We start from the raw sequence: 6,355 nt of genomic DNA, 5'->3' as shown, positions 1-6,355 counted from the left end.
ATTTCTTCAAATATATTTGGAATAAAAAAAAGTTTAAAATTTTGTTGGATAGCCAACATAGTTTCACTAGGGGAAAATATTGCCTTACCAATCTTTTAACATCTCTTGAAATGGTTACATCTTATATAGATGAGGGTACAAGTAGATGTGACGTATCTGGATTTTCATATAGCATTTGACAAAGTGCTACATAAGAGACTTATTAAAAGGTTATATTTGTAGGTGTGAAGGATAGGTTGGCTCATTGGGTAGAAAACTAGCTACATTGAAATTGAAGAAAGCAGAGAGTCGTTATAAAGGCTTAGTATCTGTACCTTTGCTCTTTTTGATTTATATTAATGACATAAATGAAGGAATGGTCAATAGTTTATTTAATTTGCTAATGACAATAAAGTTTTGGGTGTTGTTGGCTGTGAAGAGGATGCTACTGCCTTACAAAAGGATTTAGATATTTGATGAGTTGGGCAAGTAAATGACAGATGGCTTATAATTATAATTAATGCAAGGTAATGCATATGGGGTATCACAATTTGAAATATGATTATACATTTGATGGGAATAACCTTAACAGTGTTGATTTAAGCACAAGTCAGAGTTATGTTATACAATGCAAGAACAATGTCTTAATGCTCTGACATTAATGTCTATTGAGAACAACATTTTGAAGCTGATTGATTTCACCAATATCATTGATGAGTATGCAACACTAAAAGCCATAAAAATTTTGCAAGTATTATAATGAGGAATAAAATATGAAGTGTATGATAAAATTAGTTTATCAAATTATAAGGTATTTTCTTAAAAGTAAGGGTAAGCAAAGAGGGACCACTAGTTTATACTTTGTCTGTAATCAGTGACAATTTCATGGAAACTCTGAACTCAAAATTTCATCAATAGCAACTTACAGTTTGTATTTTCTTGGAAATACAATATGGGTGACACTTTCATCATTTGACAACATGTTACAGAGAAAATTTAATTGTTCCTTTAATGTCTGAAATCTCAATACAAAACCAGTTCACCATGATTATGTATAAACCATACTTACAAATTCAAACCATGTCCTCAAATGCCTGTATAAAACAGCTACCAGCATTTTTGCCATAAAAAACTTACCCCAGGAACTTCAACACTTGATAAAAAAACGTTTATAATAATGGTAAGAAACCAATGAGAAAAATACATTGAAAATCACACCAACACAACCACTAAAAAACCTGTGTTCTCTATTGCACTGAGTATCCATTATACGTTGCATTGCTCAGCATCGTTTCATTATTAGTGTTCACCATTTTATGCCCATCTATCAAACAGTGTTGCCTTGTTTAATTACTAGAGCGTTCTAATGTTGTTGACTACTTTTCCAGATGTAGTGTTTACCAGTTATACCAATATTTTTGAAATGATTTCACCTTCTTTCATTACAAGTGTTAACCCTCTCTGCTCAGGTATCCTTTACTGCATGTCACAAGGGTTTTAGTGAGTTACATTCAAAAGTTAATTAATCTACTTTTTCTTTATGGTATACCAATTGGTATAGCATGAAGTCATAGTTAAAAATCCATATTTTCATAGTATATAACTTTTACGTTCTTAATTTTATATACCATTAAAATATGGATTATTAGCTATGATTTTATGCTATACTAACTGGTATAACATAAACAAAAAATAAATTAATTAAATTTTGAATATAACTCACTAAAACCCTTGTAACATGTGCAGTAAAAAAGCCATGTTACACTCTTTAAAAAGTTATTCAAGAGTGGACAGAAATATTTCAGGAACACATCCCTCCATAATACATGTAAAGATTGTGTTGCTTAACGTTGTTTCAGACATACGTCTCACTTTCTGTGGTCTGATCACTGCAAGTGTCACAACCTAGTTTTAGCATTATACGTTTTTTCGCTTCAAGTTTGTTTAAGGTTGGGAGAGCATAGCCTAGTGATTTGGGGGGGTGGGGGGTGGAAGAGCTCTAGTTACTAAGAATACCTGCCTCTGTCACTACTTTTGAGCTGCTGACTAATGGGAAAGCAACTTGTTTGCAGCACACACTTCCAATTTTTTGGCCACTTAAGTGTTAAATAAATTGTAAATTTCCTGTTCTTTTACATATAATGTTTCTAATTTATAACTATATTATTTAATGTTGTATAAACAAGCTCAGATCTAAAGGAGGTATCTAGGGGGGGGGACTAATCCCTCCATTTTGTTCAGAAATTAGTAATGTTATATAAGCAGGTGTGGATCTATGGGTGAGGTTCAGGTAATCTAGACCTCACCTCAATTTTTTTTCAGAAATTAATAAAAAAAAAAATCCAGACATTTACACTACCATATATTATCAAAAAGACACATTAGATGCTGGACATACAAGACTGTTTAATGCAAGAATTATTACTTAGTTCATTTAGTGATCTAATATTTAATGATTATTTAGTTTTCATAACAAGTGTTAAAAGTTAATTATTTGAAAAGCGAGTTATGACAAATTTCATAAGGTAACTCAGTAAGAGTCATATGTTGCGTATGTAGTTCAATTGTCAAAAATTGATGTCACATTACTTGAACCTTCTCTATTTTTCTCATTGCCTTAAGTGAGTATTGTTACATCATAGCATTTCATAGTTCATAGAAAGTTCTAGTCCTCAGTTGGGCAATGTAAATATATATGACCAAATGAGTGCAAGTTAAGTCAGAAAATATTAAGTTAGTGAAAATGAAGTCAGACTGTGTATTCTGAGTTTAGCCACAATGGGCAATATTTAAAGTGAGTTTCACAGTGGTATTGTAATAACAGAGATAAATCTGTCTTGTCAAAGGGGGTTCTAAAGTAATTGAACCTGCTTGTGTGGACTTTGACAAAAAGGAGACAATTTTTTAAAAATCTGGATACAGCCGTGGAAACCCACAATATAATGTAAGTGAATTTATCACTGATTCTATTCTGAGAAAGAGCGATAGAGAAGAAGAAGAATTCGTCTTGTCAACTGGGTTCTAAAGTAACTGAATCAGCCTGTGTGGACTTCTGACAAGAAAAGAGAATTATCTATAGTTTTAGATATAACTGTGATATCCTATAGTGTAAAGAATTTTTGTATATATGCTTGACTTGTGTTGAATATAATATTTTAAAACAAGTGGATTGTGTGCTGTCCATTTATTGTTCAAATATATCACCAACAAGTCACAAACACTTATCTGTCGCAATAAACCTGACATTACATGTCAGAATTTTTATGTGATTGAGCTAGTAATTACCATGCAAGCTTTTTTTTATGTTTCTAAAATCAACATTGCTGGAGTCTACAGCAATGCAGTCAAGACCTCAGCCTGTAAATGATTATTACTAAGCTATTACAACAATATGAACATCAATTAAATGTTGCCATGGTAAATTTTCATGTGTGTCTAGACTTTAAGATTTGTTTTCATTAAAGTTAGTATTATTTAGGACACCTGCAGCTCTTATAACTAGACTTTTTATATAATTTTTTTTTATTGTTTCGAAGCTAGAATTCTTAAGAGAAAGTTGTTTTTCATATTTTTGATATTCAAAAAAAAAAGAAAGAAGTGGTATGACTGTACAAGTAAAGACGTTTTAAAATTGTTTGAAAACAAACATCTTGTTTATGAACAAACACCCCTTCAATGGGTCAGGAGAAAGACTAATGGCTTATGACATTAAAAACTAGGTTTCAATACTTGTTTTGGGCACAACAGGTAGCCTACTGTGTAACTTTGTGCTTAACAAGAAACAGATGAATGAATACAATAATATTTTTAATAAATATGATCATAAATGATTATAACCATTTAATGTTAATTAGAAAATTAGAAATGTTTGTTTTTAATTCCTTTATTGCTAGAAATAAAGATATGAGCTTTGAAATTGCTGTGTTATAACTTGAGCTAATCATTTACAAATACTATTAATGTTATTTTAACTTTGACTTATTTAGTTACCTTAGGGCTATATGGTTGACACTGATTAATTCAAATACTATATTATCATTGTGGAAGTCTCTTTTTTTAGGTAAAAAATACTGTAAATTTGGTTACAGTGTTACATATCTAACTTTTAAAAAGTTAACTGGTATGATATTATTATTATAAAAATTAAACATTACTGCAACTAGTGTGGAGTTGTTAAACATTATTGTTACATGTTAACAAAATATTACTATATTATCTGAATAGTTTTTTGTTAGTTATTAAGCATAAAACTACACAATGGGCTATCTGTGTTGTACCTACCACGAGTATCAAAACCCACTTTTTATAATTATAAGCCCTCAGCTTTTTCGCTAAGCCACCAGGATGGGTATCTGAATATACTTTCTAATTTTATTATTATAACTACCTAAAGGTTTTCAAATTTTGTAAAATAAAATTATGACTATCTCTATATTATCATGTCATAGTAAAATAAATTTATAAAGATTCAAGTTTTTTTTTTCTCTCTGTGAAAGTATTATATCTGTTTAAAAGCTACAAAAGTTTTCTTCAGTGAGTTTGTTTGTTTGGAATTAAGCACAAAGCTACAAAATGGGCTATCTGTGCTCTGCCCACCATGGGTATCGTAACCCGACTTCAGTGAGAAGACATCAAATAACTTAATATAAGCTTATAAAGTTTAGAGCAAGTTGAATGGATAACAAGGGAAACATTGTTGGAAGTTTAACACAGTAACAAATATATTATATTAGGAGAAGGTTTTATCATCATCAGGTACAAGTAGTTTACCTAAATACAGGAATATATATATACAGTATGAAACAAAGAAGTCACATGAATGAATAATGCTTAAGGCTTAATAAAGGTATCTTGTTGTTTGGTTCTTGCTCTAAAATTACAGTTTCTATTTTTTTAAGATATATTATGTTTTTCTTGCATTTAAATGTTTGACATGAGCTTTTTTATTATGTTCACCTAAATAAATCAAATCATCAAACAAGATAAGCTTAGTTGAGTTTACTGTTTAGTGAGTAAGGTAGGTTATAACAAAATGTTCTGAGGACTCAAATCTTTATTGAATATTGTTTTATGTTTATTCTATTCAAATAATGTATATAAATGAATTAGCAAACTGGGTATTTTACTATTTCTAATTGCAATCATGATATGTTTTAAATAAACCATAGTGTTAGTAAAAAATGTTTTCATTATTTAATTATCAATACATTGAACTCAAGTTCAGTAGAGGAATCACTGCATATGTTAAAAAAAACAAAATAGCAATTGCATTATTGTTTCTAATCAACATTAGTGATTCATTCACCAACTACGAAATTTTCAGATTATGTTTAACAAACATTTGTGTCAAAACATATTTTTAGCGATAAAATGCTTTTTGCAAAATGTGCATATGATCAACCTCCACAAGATGTCTATCATACGAAATAAAAAATAATTGAAAGTTACTTAAAAAAATCAAAACAAGGTGAAAATAGGAAGATTAATACTATGTCAGTTGCAATGGTTCACAAAGTTATAAAGCTAGTTCACTCCTGTTGATGTATTTTTGCTGTTGTTACGTCTCCGTTTGTTAATTAACTTTCCGTAACTTCGTTCCGACGAAACTTTAGTGACACAAGTCCTTACTTAATAAAACTGGTTTATTCTTTTGGAATACAACTTTACGATACACTTATTTTCAACAATCGCTATATAACAAATGCTATATCAACGAACGTCAACAATACTTCTGACTGCAGTTCAATTACTCACTATCTACACACACATTACATTACATTCACGTTGTCACCCTCTTTTATATATCAGACTACCCTATATCTAGTAAATGCTAGAGCATTCGCCAAAGTACAGGATAGTTCCAGAAAGTAGAGGGCGTGAGAATAGTCACGTGATCTCGATGACGCAACACTGCCCCCTCCTTAATATTGTTCATCCCGAACAATAACCACATACAATAAACCAATAACAATTAACAATAACTTAATTAACTGTACAGAATTAGAAACACAAAATTACAATTCAACAAAGTCTCTTAATTTTACGGGACGTATCTTCTTCCGTACTGGTCTCCGTCTCGTTGGCTTCTTGCTTCACGTGGGGGTTCATCTACTTCATCAGGAAATGTCCTATCATCGGTAGCAGTCACATCAGTGGTAGTAACTTCATCAAGAGCTTCACCGTTTCCCTTCTCAAAACTGAGTAGAGTTTCTTCTTCGACGGTGGCTTTTTCAGGTGTCACGTCTTCAGCAGCGTCATTTGTTCTGTGGTCCACTTCGTCCCAACTGAAAGGTCCTGGACTGTGATAATGCCAAAGCCTGTTGGCATGCACCAATTTTGGCTTACCTCGCCGACCACATTTTACCCGGAAAGTCAC

The 6,355-nt window shown here is 31.3% G+C and overlaps 1 long non-coding RNA gene across 1 annotated transcript in view; it reads left to right on the top strand.

The window, feature by feature from the left end:
* Positions 1 to 1,746: 1,746 nt before the first annotated feature.
* LOC111087816 overlaps positions 1,747 to 6,355 on the top strand; it is a 7,843-nt gene continuing 3,234 nt past the window's right edge. Inside the window, exon 1 of the long non-coding RNA XR_002612453.1 lies at positions 1,747 to 1,828. This is a non-coding gene — a long non-coding RNA (uncharacterized LOC111087816). The remainder of the gene's footprint in view (positions 1,829 to 6,355) is intronic.

The sequence above is a fragment of the Limulus polyphemus genome, unplaced genomic scaffold, assembly GCF_000517525.1.
Source record: "Limulus polyphemus unplaced genomic scaffold, Limulus_polyphemus-2.1.2 Scaffold2691, whole genome shotgun sequence".
Lineage (NCBI taxonomy): Eukaryota > Metazoa > Arthropoda > Merostomata > Xiphosura > Limulidae > Limulus > Limulus polyphemus.
This window is presented reverse-complemented; position numbering and strand designations above follow the sequence as displayed.